The sequence below is a fragment of the Dasypus novemcinctus genome, chromosome 9 (assembly GCF_030445035.2).
Source record: "Dasypus novemcinctus isolate mDasNov1 chromosome 9, mDasNov1.1.hap2, whole genome shotgun sequence".
NCBI classification, from domain to species: domain Eukaryota; kingdom Metazoa; phylum Chordata; class Mammalia; order Cingulata; family Dasypodidae; genus Dasypus; species Dasypus novemcinctus.
In genome coordinates this window covers 114,617,038-114,632,544 of record NC_080681.1, presented here as the reverse complement: position 1 = coordinate 114,632,544, position 15,507 = coordinate 114,617,038, and positions in this window count along the sequence as shown.

Genomic DNA, 15,507 nt, shown 5'->3' with positions numbered 1-15,507 from the left:
GTTTTCAGGCTTGGCACAGCACCTTGTCCATGTTAGTTACTACATCTACTTGAAAATAAACATTATATGTCCACATCAAACACGGAGCCTTGTGAATGAAAAGTAACAAAGACACCAAGGCTTTTTTGCTACTACTGGATTTTCATCAACCAAAACAGTAAGGGAGGGAAGCAGGAGCCAAATGTTCCATTTTTGGCATAAACAATTTTCAAACTCCCAAATTAATTAGTAAAATTAAATAAACTCCAAACCTGCCAGAGAACTACACTTAAAGCAGCTACAAATTACCAGCTTGCTTTAATCTCTGTGATGGCATATCAAAGGATACTGCACGACAAGAGCAGTATCATAGTGATCTATTTACACTGGGCCAATCCTACTTTCAATTTTTTCCAGCGACTACTTAGATCTATTTGTAAGAAATCTGGCCAGGCAGAGTGGGATGACCTGAAGCCAAGATACAGCAATGGTTAACCTATTTCTAGATTTAAAAAAAAAAAAAAAAATCTACAAACAACTAGATAAGCCTCAGGCTGTCCATAAGTGCTCACATTTTTAACATGCCTAGTGCTTTCATTTCCATCATCTCAACTGATTTCCCCAGAATAATCATGTGAATAAGTAGAACTCAGCACAGTGCCTGTTAAGAGCGCAATCAATATTTGCTGAACAAACAAAAGCAGGTCCTTTCACAGATGAGGAACCCAAGCTCAGAGCAGTAAAAATAAGCTATCTAAGCTCTCTCCGGGGCTTAGTGTGTCCGTCTGTGAAATGTGCGCGAGGGCTCAGACGATCCATCCCTAAGGTCCAGTCCATTCCGGTACGTGTAGGGAGAAGGTCTACGCAGCCACCTGGGGGATCCAGGGCCGTCACCTCGTCCCGCGCCGGGGCCCTTTCGGGTTTGTATTACCCAAATCCGCCCGTGGGACTCTCGCTCCCGCCCTCCTCGCCATCCCTGCCCTCCGTGCCGCGTCCCGCCCCGCGGACCCACTCGGCCGCCGCCTCCCGTCGCCCACCTCGACCGCCACGTCTGGGAGGGGGCGCGTGGAGGGCGGCCTCGGACCGTCGGGCTCCCGGGTTTGTGGCTCATGCCGACCAAGACTCTATCGCTAACAAAGCCACCGCGCCTGCGCAAGAGCCGCCTCCATGCCTGTCCGGATGGGAACCCAAGCCGTCGACTTCTGTTCTGGAGCCAAACTCTCCGGGCCATTGTTGGAGGAGCTGAGCGTTTGTTTCCGGATCTCTGGGTTGGAGGCTGCCCAGAACAAGGCTGTCTTCCTAATACTGATGAGGAAGCGCAACCCCCATAACAGAGAGATTACCATTCCAAACTGCTAGTTAGAGAAAGGGAGTTAAAATCTTAGCAAAATGCTAGCACCTCAAAAAGTATTCAGTCAGACTACTTGAGTCCAAATCCCAGCTCTATCACTTACTGTTAGGTTGATGGAAAAGTAACTGTGGTTTTGCATTGTTAAAATTTTGCCGTTTGATATTGGAATACATTCTTAAATAAATATTATACATCATGTTAATGTGCATTTCTTGCTTTATGTTTTTTTGCTAATGACTTATTCCTTGCTGTCTGTTGATTGTAATGGTTCCTATTTTGATTAATAAAGATGTGTTTGAGCCGAGGTATAATGATTTAAAATTCATGGTCCAAAATTGCAATTCCTTTAACTTGAGTCACCTTGAGCCTCAGTTTCCTCATCTGTAAACGTGGGGTTTAATGTAGCAATAGATGTAAACCACCTACACTAGAACAATACCTGGCACATACTAAGCATTATATAAGTGCAAAGGTTTATTATCCCAAATAGTTTACTTAACAAATATGTTATCAACATTACCTTTGAAATAGCCTTTTTAAAATATTGATTTCATGTGATTACAAGAGTTGCCCTTCCCTCTTCTAATTGCCGTGAAGTTTCAACAACCCCTCATCTGCTGACCACAAAACATTTTTTCTAAGGGGTTTGTATTAGTCAGCCAAAGGGGTGCTGATGCAAAATAAAGGGTGTTATTTGGGGTAGACACTTACAGCTACCAGGCCATAAAGCACAAGTTACTTCCCTCACCAAAGTTTATTGCCATGTGTTAGAGCAAGATGGCTGCCAATGTCTGTAAGGGTTCAGGTTGCCTCAGTTCCTCTCTTCCAGGGGTTCATTTCTCTCTGGGCTCAATTCCTGTTTTCTCCACAAGGTCAGCTGTAGACTATCAGGCCACTGGCTCTGTCTCTCTCCCCAGGGCTTCTGCCATGTCTAAGAAGCTGTCTCTATTCCTCTGTATTGTTCTCCTGTGTGTTCATTCCAAGCTCCAGCTCAAAATTCCAGCATCAAAACTCCAACTAACTCCTCTGCTCTGCTGTGTAGTTTTCAAAGTCCTACTGACGTGACCCAATCAAAGCCCTAATCATAATTTAATCACCCCCAGATCAGTTTACAAACATAATCCAATATCTACTTTTGGAATTCATAAACCATATCAAACTGCTATAGGGGTCTTGAGTTGTACCTGTATATAAAAGAAAGCCCATAATTCTAATGTCTTAAGGAACTAAGGTGTAGTTGTCACCCAGTTTTTGGCTAGTGAGAACTCTCTCAATATTTCCTTCTTTCATGCATATTTTCAATTAACAAAAAAGCCTTACTTTCTTCAGAACCTGTGGTCTTACTTCCACATTATGTGTAGTAAATTGCAAGAAGTCCTTCATTCCTGTATGTATTCCCCTTTGCAATGTGTCTGCAGGTTAACCATCAAGAGATAGAATCCATTTCTCCACCCTCTTGAGTCTGGGGTGACCTTGTGACATGCTTTGACCAATAGAATTGGACAGAAACCTCATGGTGGAAGTTCTGAGCCTAGACCTCAGAGGTCTTATAACATCCACTCTCTTTCTCTCCTGCTGCTAGAGTGATCAACCATCCTAATGTTCACAGGACTGAGGGGTTTCCTGGGAAGTGGAACAGTCCCAGGAAAAGCAGGATGACTAGTCACCCTTCTTGCTATCCAAAGTCTAACATCATCCTGGAGGATGAGCTACCTCAAGAAGAGAGTGGCACAGTCAATAGCCAACACAACCTCTAGACATGGGAGTGAGGCTATTTGGCTCAGTCAGCCCCAGTCCAGTCACCGATGATAGCAGATGCTTGAGTTAATTCAGGGGAGACCAACAGAACCACCCAGCTGAACTCACCCCAAATTGCTGCCCCATAGAATTATGAGGAAATAAAAGCATTGTTGTTTGAAGCCACCTAGTTGTTGAATGGTTTGTTACACAGCAGTTGATAACTAATATAATACTGTAACCCCCTAACTCTAGGAGATTTCTGCTCCAAACCAGGGAATAGACTCAAACCTTAAGAGAACAGGGTAGAGTCCTCCCCATCACTTGCTCTTTCCTTTATCCATTCAATAACTATCAAGTGGATGCTTATTATATACCAGACACAGTATTATGTGTAGATTCAGTAGTGAATAAGACAGATAGGTACCCTGCCCTCAGTAATCTTGTCTAGCCTGAGATGCAAATATTAAATGAACAATTATTTAAAATTACAGGGTGCTTTGAAAATGAAAGTGACCTAAAGTGGAGTGTCAGAGAAGGCTTTTTTTTTTTTTTTTTTCTTTTAAGAAGTGGCATTTAAATTCCATTCTGAAGCAAGAAGTTATCTAAGTGAGAATTGGGTTGAAGTTTTTTCCAGGCAGAGATAGCAGCACATGAAAAGGCCCTGGATCAGGAAGGCATGCTGAGTCAGGACAAAGTAGCTGGAGTTCGGGTGCCAGGGAAAGAGAGGCAGGATATAGGACTAGAGATGCAGGCACAAGAGATGCCCCATCCTGCAGAAACTTGGAGGTCACAGGGAAGTTAAAATTCATCTATCTGTCATCCAGCTCTTTGAAATGTGTCTAGCTCTACCTTCCTTCTCTTAAAGACAAATGCCTCATTATCTTATGAGGCAACCAAGCTGTGTGGAAAGACTGAGAACAGAAGACAGAATGCCTAAATTCATTTTAGTATGTTATTTAATCTCTCCAAGACATGGTTTCCTGATATGTAAAAGGGAATAATAATCCATAAAAAGTACAGGCAGGGAAGTGGATTTGGCTCAACGGATAGAGCGTCTAGCTACCACATGGGAGGTCCAGGGTTCAAACACAGGGCCTCCTGACCCGTGTGATGAGCTGGCCCATGCACAGTGCTAATGCACGCAAGGAGTGCCATGCCACACAGGGGTGTCCCCCGCGTAGGGAAGCCCCACACTCAAGGAATGCGCCCCGTAAGGGAAGCCGACCAGCATGAGAAAAATGCAGCCTGCCCAGGAGTGGCGCCGCACACATGGATAGCTAACACAGCAAGATGATGCAACAAGAAAAGACACAGGTTCCCAGTGCTGCTAACAAGAATACAAGCGGACACAGAAGAACACACAGCGAATGGACACAGAGAGCAGACACATGGTGGGGGGGGAAGTGGAGAGAAATAAATTAAAAAAAAAAGAGTACAGGCATTCCTCAGAGATAGTGCTGGTTTGGTTCTAGACCACCACAATAAAATGAATATCACAATAAAGCAAGTCATATGCATTTTTTGTTTCCCAGTGCATATAAAAGTTATGTTGACACTATGTTTAGTCTTGTAAGTGTGCAATAGCATTTTGTATAAAAAACAATGTAATGTATATTCCTCAATTAATATGTGACCCAGAGACATGAACTGAGCACATGCTGTTGGAAAAATGGTGCCTATAGACTTAGTCAATGCAGGGTCACCACAAATCTTCAATTTGTAAAAAACAAATATCTGCAAAGTGCAATAAAGCAAAGCACAATGTAATGAGGCATGCCTGTATTATTTACAATTTAGAGACGAGATGAGCATTAATTGACTTGGTATGACAAATGGATTTGTAAAATGGAAAGCATTTTACAACTATAAGTGCTATGATATTGAAGTGCTGGTATGGCCACACCATGTTTTAGGTCACATATTCTGTTTGGTCCCACTTACCCCATGTATTAGTCAGCCAAAGGGGTACTGATGCAAAATAACAGAAATTGGTTGGCTTTTATAAAGGGTATTTATTTGGGGTAGGAGCTTACAGATGCCAGGCCATAAAGCATAAGTTACTTCCCTCACCAAAGTCTATTTTCATGTGTTGGAGAAAGACGACTGCCAATGGCTGTGAGGGTTCAGGCTTCCTGGGTTCCTCCCTTCCAGGGTCTGTCTTCTCTCTGGGCTCAGGTTCCTTTCTTCCTGGGGCTGGCTTCTCTTTCCTCTGTGAGCTTACTTCCCAGGGCTCCAGCTTCAAACTCCAGTCTCAAACTCCAACATCAAAAACCCTCTTATCAAAAGCTCCAACTCTGTCCTTTTCCATGCCTTTTATCTGTGAGTCCCCACCCACCAAGGGGTGGGACTCAATGCCCTACTGACATGGCCCAATCAAAGCCCTAATCATAACTCAGTCAGGCCCAGTAATAGATCAGATTACAAACATAATCCAATATCTATTTTTGGAATTCATAACTGTATCAAACTGCTACACCCCAGTAAGAATCATACATGACCTAACCACTCCTTTTGCTCTGCCCATAGATTCTACCCATGCCATAAAAGAAAACTTTGCCCTTTCTTACTGAACTGACAAATAATGAATGTACCACCTAACTTAAGGGTTGTATTTTTTAAAGTTTATTTAGCATTAACCATTTCAATATCTGATCATACATTCATTAAACAAATAATTTTTGTGCATCAGCATGTATGTCAGGCACAGTCCTCGGCACTAAGGATACAATCATGAACAAGATAATGTCCCTGCTCTAGTGGAGGAGCCAGATACCCAACATATCATCCTGTAATATAACATCAGGTAGAGATAAATGCCATAAGGAAACAAAAGCTAATATGAAAATAAAAAGTGATGGAAGTAAAGGAAGGGCAAGGTCCCACTTCAAGTAACAATGCTGTGAATGAACTAATTACCAAGGAAGAAAAAATGTAGTCATTGTCCAAGGTTCAGGAGGAGCCAGGGAGCTGTTCTTTCAACACCCCTGGCATTGCTCCACTCCTTCATTCACCAGAAATATCGGGCATTTGTGTGGTGCACATGTGTGTATGTGGGGGGCGGGTCACTCTGGCAGTGTGGAAGGAGGCAGAGATACACAAATCACGGACCCTTTACTAAGGATACTAACTGTATAGTTGGAACAATGCAAAAATGCACAAAACTATAGTATATTTATTTTGCTTAATGTACTAATGTACATTACTGTACCTAATGTAGTGAGGAGAGCAAGGATGCATTTGGGTATCTATTCCCTCACCAATCCTTTTCCATTATACTTGGTCATCTTCAGACGGTTACCTTGGCCCTCTGCATCTCAGATATTCCAGATTTCTTCCAGATTGTAAATCTTTCATGCCTTCCTGACTCAGGGCCTTTACTCATTCTGCTTCCACATCCTAGAACGCTTTCCACTTCCTCCTCCACCGTCTTAACTTGGCTTTCACTGTGATGCCATTTCCTTAAGGAGACCTGGCATAGCCTTCTCAGACCAAGTTAGTGTATCAGTTAACAATAGTGCTGTGTTACAAATAGCCACAAAGACCTCAATAGCTTACAACAATAAGCAGTTTTTTTCTTTGCTCATTGTCTGCTCATCTTTGTTTGTTTGTTTGTTTTTCTTATTGTCTGCTAGTTTTCTTTAGGAGGAACCAGGAACTGAACGTGGGGACAACCCCCCCCCCCCCTCCGTAGGAGGCAGGTGATCAACTGCTTGAGCCACACCTGCTTCCCCAACAACAAGCATTTTGAACTCACAAGTATGTGGGTTAGCTAAGAAGTCAGCTGTTCTGGGTTGGAATTAGTTAGGAAGCTTTGATGATCTCAGCTGGACTTTCTCACTCATCTTCAAGGCTGAGGGGGTCTGCTGACCTAGGCTTGATTTAGTGGTGAAGCTCAGCTGGAGTGGCTCTGCTCCAAGTGTATCTCACCTTTCTTCCAGGGCCAGTGGGCTAGCTGAAGCTTGTTCTCCAGGTGATGGCAAAGGCACAATAGGGCAAATGGAAACACACCAAGACCTGTTAAGGCCTGTACTTGGCATTGTCTCATTTTGCCTCCACTTCTTCTTACTGGCCAAAACAAGTCATGCATGGCTGAGCCCAAAATCAAGGGGTGTGGAAATACACTCTGCTCTTATGGAAGAAACTTAAAAATGACATGGTTTTATGCAATTGTGCAATCTACCATAACCAGGCTTCCCAAAACACTGTCTCCAAGCACCCTAAACTTTGTCATGGGGCTTGCCATTCTAAAAATCATGTTATTATATATATATATTTGTTTGATATTTTATTTCCCTAATAGATAATAAACTCTGCAAAGGCAAAGAACAAGCCAGAATTATTCATTTCTGCATCTGAGTGCCTGGCACATAGTAGGTGTTCAATAAGTATTTGTTGATTGAGTAAATATGAGAGGCAGAAACATTATTGGAAGTGTTCAAAGATGGGTAACATCATTTCTGAATGAATTGAGCAAGGCAGGCTTCCAGGAGGAAGGGGCTATGAGCTAAGAATTAAACGTATGTATCTCTGGCTCACATCCACCCCAACCCTTACTGGTTTCAAAGCAAAGAGACTGGAATTTGTTTATTCATTCCAAACATCAGAAGGTTTGCTACTCCCCTACTCTTTTTGTGCATGGAAACTGTGTATATGTAATCCTGCATGGCAAGAAAGGTTTTTGCAGGTTTGATTAAATTAAGGATTTGAGATGGGAAGATTATCCTGTATCATTGGGGGTGGGGCAGTGGAATCACAAGGGTCCCTGTAGGTGAAAGTGGGGTAGGGGAGTCCTAGTCATAAGAAAGACTTGAAGAGCCTGCTGACTCAGAAGATGGAGGGTCCATGAGCCAAGGAATGCAGGTGCCCCTCTAGAAACTGGAAATGGGTTTTCCTCTACAGCCTCCAGAAGGACCATAGTCCTGCCAATTCCTTGATTTTAGTCTAGCGAGGCCCACTGCAGCTGTAAGACAATAAAATTGCATTGTTTGACACCTTTAAGCAATAGGAACCTAATAGCGGCAGTCAGCTCAATACATGTTTCTGGAAGAAAGGGAAGGGGGGAGGAGGGAAGGAAAGAGTTTAAACTGAGTCCAACCAGTTGAAGGAGATGGCCCCCAGGGTCTGCTGCAACCTAACAGCCTCTAAAGCTTTCATGGGGAAGGAAAACTTCATGTAGACCGATATTTAAAAAGGGCGCATCTTAGCCACTGCGCAGTCACTTGATCTGCTTTATCACAAATCACCTTTAGCCTTAATTTTAAAACACTCAAAACTAAACACACTGCTGGCCCCAGAGCTCTTGCAAACGTATGGAATGGAGATCCCCATGGACACAAAGGAAACATTTTAAATGTAGATTAATACTTTAATATAAGACTTGCCCCGATGCACTAATCCTCTGTGCCATGTAGCAAACCACCGGGAAAACTGTGATTAGTTCAGCGATAGAGGTTGGCAAGTCATCTCTGTACAGAGTCAGCATGTCTGTATATTGCACTGCCTGATGATGGTTAAAACTGAAAAGAGGGTGAAGCCAGCTCTCTGGGCCCACATGCCAGACTGAAATCTGCTCTTCAGCCTCTGCCTGGATACTCCTAGGAACCTAGTGGGAGGCCTGGGAAGAAGGGATAAAAGAAAAGTTCAGGTCCAATGACAGGGGCTATATGATAGAAACTGGAAAACTGCCTGAAAAATGGCCCACACTTGTTTAATCTGGTTTTTAAAATTTCTCCCTAATGAAAGCAAATTCCCTCTCTTGTCTCTGCCCCATCAGTGAATCACATTTTCATTTCTTAACCACCATTCCAAAAAGAACCAGAAACTTGCAAGAACACACAGGTGAAACGCCCATGACAAGATCCCTTTATCAGTTAAGGTGCTAGCAGGAAATAGACAGCACATTCAAATGGAGTAATTTGGGGAGAATTTAATAAAAGGACTATTGGCAAAGATGTGGGCAGAGTATGGCGCTCCATACGGGGAAGTGCAGTCCCCGGGGCTAACAACAGCAGGAAACCCTTACATTTCCAGGCTAGGGGGAGGTCAGGGAGCAGTTAACAGGAGAGAGCACTGCCTTTGGGACCAGCCAGGCTGCAATGAAGCAGGGTAGTCAAAAGGAGGCTGCTGGGGAGATAAAGACCCCCACCTTTCTCTCCTCCCTCTCAGGTCAAGGCTCGCAAATGGCCAGGCTTTGGGGCAGAGAGCTGGAGAGCGGATCTGGAGGAGCAAGTGGAAGATATCAACGCAACACTCTCTTTCCTCTACAGTTGTCAAAGCACTTCTCTTCTCCTTGCTAATTCCTACAGAGAAAGGAAGCCAATTTGCCTTCATCTGCTGCTCCTGCAGGCTAGAAATGGCACTTCTATTCTCAATATTGAATTCACTGCAAATTCCCAAATGAACCCACTTATTTTTATCTATGCTTTATTGAAAACATGTTCTGAGAAGAGTGTCATGATCTCAGTCCCTGCATCAGACATTTTGGTACCCCCAATGTGAGGAATGCCCTCCCCAGTTGTTCTCAGGCAAGAATCATCTTCTATATATTCGGGTACAAGTAAGATGCTTCCAAAATGTTCACTTATCAATGCCCAGGATGACTCAGAAATAGAAAGAGAGGGTGGCTAACATTTACTGAACACCTATTGTATCAGACCATTAACTAACTTAATCCTTACAAGAATCATGAAGTAGCATTATTATCCCAGTTTTACAGACTTGGGGAAGTAACTTGCCCAGGGTCACAAAGCTGGCAAATTAACAGAGCTGAGACCGGAACTCCGGGTGTCTCAATCCAAGGTTTCCACCCCTTTAGATGCCTTGCAGAGAAATGAAATGGCTCAAAAAGGGAACTAACAGACGAGATAAGAGGATTCGAGTAATCGTAATGCCAAACACGTATTGAGTATTTACTATCTGTGAGCATTTTCATTTATGTGATTATTCCATTCATTCCTCAAAACCACCCTAATGAGGTATGGGCTGCTGCTATCCCCGTCTTAAAGATGAACATTGAGTCTTAGAGGAGTTTAATGGTTTACCCCAGGTAAATCATGTCCTCACAATTAGAACCTCCAACAGCCTGACTCTGGAGCCTGAACTCTTCATTAGAATCAGAACTAGAAAGAATAGAATTGAGCTGGACAAGAATTTAGGAGATGGATGGAGAAAGGAGACCCTCCTGTGCATGGAAAACACAACCAACATAGGGAACACTCATTGCTTTGCACTGAGCAAAAGGGGGCAGGGAGGATGTGGCAAGAATTGCTCAAGGAACCATTTTTTCAACATTCAAGAAAGGAGACTATGGGAAGTGGATTTGGCTCAACGGATAGAGCCTCTGCCTACCACATGGGAGGTCCAGTGTTCAAACCCAGGGCCTCCTGACCCGTGTGATGAACTGGCTCACACGCAGTGCTGATGCACGCAAGGAGTGCTGTGCCACACAGGGGTGTCCCCCGTGTAGGGAAGCCCCACCCGCAAGGAGTGCACCTCTTGAGGAGAGCCGCCCAGCATGAAAAAAGTGCAGCCAGCCCTGGAGTTGTGCCACACACATGGAGAGCTGATGCAGCAAGATGAAACAAAACGAGACAGATTCCTGGTGCTGCCAACAAGAATATAAGCGGACACAGAAGAACACACAGCGAATGGACACAGAGAGCAGACAACTGCAGGGGGAGGACAGGGAAGGGAGGAGAAATAAATAAAAAATCTTAAAAAAAAAAGAAAAGAAAAGAAAGGAGACTAACTCTACCTCAGGGTTTCCAATTTTGGCACCAATGCAATTTTGAGTAAGATAGTTCTTTGCTGTAGGGAGCTAGTCCTGTGTATTGCAGGGTGTGCAGCAGCATGCCTGGCTGTATTAGTCACCAAAGGGGTGCTGATGCGAAATACCAGAAATTGATTGGTTTTCATAAAGGGTATTTATTTGGGGTAGGAGCTTACATATACCAGGCCATGAGCATAAGTTACTTCCCTCACCAAAGTCTATTTTCACGTGTTGGAGCAAGATGGCTGCCGAGGGCTGAGGGTTCAGGCTTCCTGGGTTCCTTCCTTTCAGGGTTTTGCTTCTCTCTGGGTTCAACGTTCCTTCCTTCCCAGGGCTTACTTTTTCCCGGGCTCAGGGTTCCTCTCTTCCTGGGGCTGGCTTCTCTTTCCTCTGTGAGCTTCCTTTCTGGGGCTACAGCTTAAGGCTTCAGCATCCAACTCCAACATCAAAAACTCTTAACTCAGTCCTTTGCCCCTTAGTTGGTGTGGACTTAATGCCCTAATGATGTGGCCCAATCAAAGTCTAGTCATAACTTAATCATGCCCAAGTACAGATCAGATTATAAACATACTCTAATATTTATTTTTGGAATTCATGACCATATCAAACTGCTACACTGGCCTTTCACTGCCAGATGCCATTAGCAAACATCCAGATGTGCTAATCAAAAGTGTCTCCAGACATTACCAAATGTTGTCTGTGGGGCAAAACCTCAGCCTCCTCTCCTGCCCTGATGAAACCCCCACTCTGACTCTAGCACAGAATAAAAGTAGGAACTCTTGATCTTGAATAGCCAGAAATAAAGCCTCCAAATGAAAGGCTGACCTCCAGAAACAAGGCAGAACCCAGGACAAAGAAATCCAGTAAGAAGACCTCAGGGTTTGAGGGAAGGGTATAAGCTTTGGCATTTGAAGAGCAGGACTCAGTCGCTCCTTTGCTATGCACTGTTGAGCAAATTGGTTTGTTTCTTGGAGTCCCAGTTTCCCAGGTTATCAAAGGGCCAAAAATATCTACCACATTTGGTTGTTGCGGGGATCAGCTGATACTTCCAGTGTTCCCTTATATGATTGGGGTTCACAAAGTGTTAGCTTCCCCATTCCCTTCATTTCTAAGATGGCAAAGCTGAGTTTTGTAGCTGGGTCATGTGGTTGCAATCCATCTTCCCGTGTACACTGCACTCTGATGAAGTACATTTTTGCCCTCTGAACAGCTGGCCAAGGATGAGTCACCATCACAGGAGGGAGCCGTAGCCTCGAGAATGAAGGCGGAGGAGCAGTTCAGGCAGAGAAAACCTGTGGAAGAGCATGGAGAATTAATGGGTATGGAATATGTGGGGAATGGGAGTTGTCTGAGGGCTCTTAGGCATCAGGGTGCATTAATTCCAGGAGCTAAGGCTGAAAAGTAAATTGGAACCAGATTTTGAAGGGCTAGGTTCTATTGTTTATCTGCAAAACTCCTACTCATCATTCAAGACCCACTCCAAAAGAGGAAAACATGGAGCTAGTTATAGGTTCTAAAGCATGCAGAGTGGTGATCCCAAGAGCTGAGCAAACAAGTAGTTTGGGATAAGCTATTGAAAGGCCAGACCTTACCTCTCTTTCATGGCAAACTCTTACTTTTCCTTTGAGCCACATCACAGATGCCAACTTCTTTGTGATGCCTTCCCCAGCTCTTCCAGGTAATCTACTTCCATTACTCTTCTAATAACATATGGGTTGTACTGTAAAATATTGTTTTCATGTCTAGCTCCTCTTCTAGACAGTTTGGCCCATGCAGGGAGAGGCCACATATTGTTCAATTTTGTATTCAGCCTGCCTAGCAACAGAGCCTGTAAACAGATATGCCAGTTGCCTATCCACTATCCATCCTTCCCGTTTTCCTTTCAAATAGTGTCCCAATTGGGCAACATGCTTAATTGTAAATATTCACCTCCCCACACTCCACTGAAGCTCAAGTGCCGTGTGACCCAGGTTTGGTCAATGAGAGACAAGTTTAATTCTATAAGGTGGGCTTCTAGTAAAGCCATTGTTTTCTTGATAAAAAGCTCAGGCCCAGCTTGCTTACTGTTCATGACAGGAGTGACTGGGGAAAGAGGTCAACTGGTAGCCTCAGAACGGGTCATCCTATCCACTTGATTATTAAAATCTTCCTCTGCTGAAGTCATCCTTTGGTGAGCATTCATGTGGGACATGAATATCTCCATGTTTTTTGCCCACTCAGAAATGTCTTCCACATACCTCTTCCTCAAATTTCTTTGTTACCAATTTTTCAGTCACGTTCCTTCCAAGTCCTTGATCATCCAGCCAAACTATTGGTGATAGCCCATGAATCAGCATACAAATGCACCTCTGGTCATTTCTCCTTCCAAGCAAAATGAACAACCAGGTACACTGCTCGAAGTTCCACCCACTGGGAGGATTTCCCTTCACCACTGTCTTCTGGGAACATCCTGGAAAGGGGCTATAGTGCTGTAACTGTCCACTTTTGGATGGTACCTGCATCTCATGCAGAACCATCTGTAAACCAGGCCCAAATTTTCTCTTCCTCAGTCAACTGATTGTAAGGAATTCCCCAAGAGGCCATAGCTGTGGGCTGGGAAAGAGAAGGCAACATGGCAGGAGTGGTGACCATGGGCATTTGGGCCTCTTCCTCATGTAACTTACTTGTGCCTTTAGGACCTGATCAAGCCCTATCTCATACACACCACTTCAGTTTTATGATGGAGTGTTGCTGGGCGTGCCCAGCTTTATGGTTTGGCAGGTCAGAAAACACCCAGCTTGTGATAGACAAACTCAGGTCTCATGATAACTTTGTAACCCATAGTTAAGCTTTGAGTCTCTACTAAGGCCCAGTAGAAGGCCAAAAGCATATTCAAATGGAAAGTTGTTATCTGCAGAGGATGGCGGGGCTTTGCTCCAAAATCCTGAGGGTCTGCATTGTGATTCTTCTATAGAGACTTGCCAAAAGCTCCAGACAGCATCTCTATTTGCCACTGATACTTCCAGCACCATTGGATCTGCTGGATCATAAGGCCCATGTGGCAGAGGAGCTTGCACAGCAGCCTGGACCTGTCATAGAGCTTCCTCTTGTTCAGGTCCCCATTCAAAACTAGCAGCTTTTCTGGTCACTTGGTAAATGGGCTGGAGTAGCACACCCAAGTGAGGAATGTGTTGCCTCCAAAATCCACAGAGGCCAACTAGGCATTGTGTTTCTTTTTTGGTCATAGGAGGGGCCAGATGCAACAGCTTATCCTTCACTTTAGAAGGGATATCTCAACATGCCCCACACCACTGGACACCTAGAAATTTCACTGAGGTAGAAAGCCCCTATATTTTTGTTGGATTTATCTCTCATCCTCTGACACACAAATATCAAGAATAGTTGCTACTTCTTGCTCACTAGGTCCTATCAACATGAAATCATCAATATAAAGGACCAATGTGATATCTTGTGGGAGGGAGAGATGATCAAAATCCCTGTGGGCAATATAATGACAGAGGGCTGGAGAGCTGATATCCCCTGAGGTAGGACAGTGATGGTGTATTGCTGGCCTTGTCAGCTGAAAGCAAACTGTTTCTGGTGGTCTTTTCTAAGAGAAATGGAGAAAAAAGCATTTGCTAGATCAATAGCTATATACCAGATACCAAGGCATGTGCTGATTTGCTCAGTGATACCACATCTGGAATAGCATCTGCAAATGGTTACCACCTGGTTAAGTTTACAGTAGTCCACTGTCATCCTCCAAGATCCATTTACTTTCTACATAGGCCAAATAGAAGAGAAGAATGGGGATGTGGTAGGAATCACCACCCCTGCCACCTTCAAATCCTTGATGGTGGCACTGATCTCTGCAATCCCTCCAGGAATTGGTATTTCTTTTGATTTACTGTTTTGCTAGGTAGGGGTGGTTATAGTGGCTTACACTTGGCCTTCCCTACCATAGTATCCCTTACTGGATAAGTCAGGGAACCAATGTGGGAATTCTGTCAGTTACTGAGTATGTCTATTCCAATTATGCATTCCAGAACTGGGGAAATATCCACAGAATATGTCTGGGGACCCAATGGACCCCTGTGAGAAGGACAAGAGCTAAAACTCCATCAATCAGCTGACTTCCATAAGCCACTGCTCTGACTGGTAGACCACAGTGAGGTTTTGGACCTCCTGGAATTAATATCACTTCTGAGCCAGTGTCTAATAATCACCCAAACGTCTGATTATTTCCTTTTCCCCACTGCATAATTACACTGGTAGAAGTCTGTAGGTCTTTTTGGGGAAGGCTGGAAGGAAAATTAATGGTATAAATTTTTGGTAGTATAACAGGGTCCTTCCCCAAGGGGCCTGACCTTCTCCTCATTCAAGGGGCTTTGGGTCTGTAAACTGTCTCAAGTCTGGGAACTGATTAAAGGGCTGTGACCTTCTGTTGCTGTAATTCAAGTTAGCCTTTTGTTCACTTGACCTAGAACTGTTCTGCTTACACAGATCAAGTAGGAATTATTAGACTGCCCATCTATTTTACTTCTATGTACCCCATGATCTACTAGGCAAAGCTTCAGCTCTCTGTAGCTCAGACTATTCTGGTTGCTGTTTTGAGTCTGCTTTTCATTGTGGTACACCACCTACCTTGTCTGTGGTGATTAAGTGCTGCCACTTGGTTTCTGCCAACCTG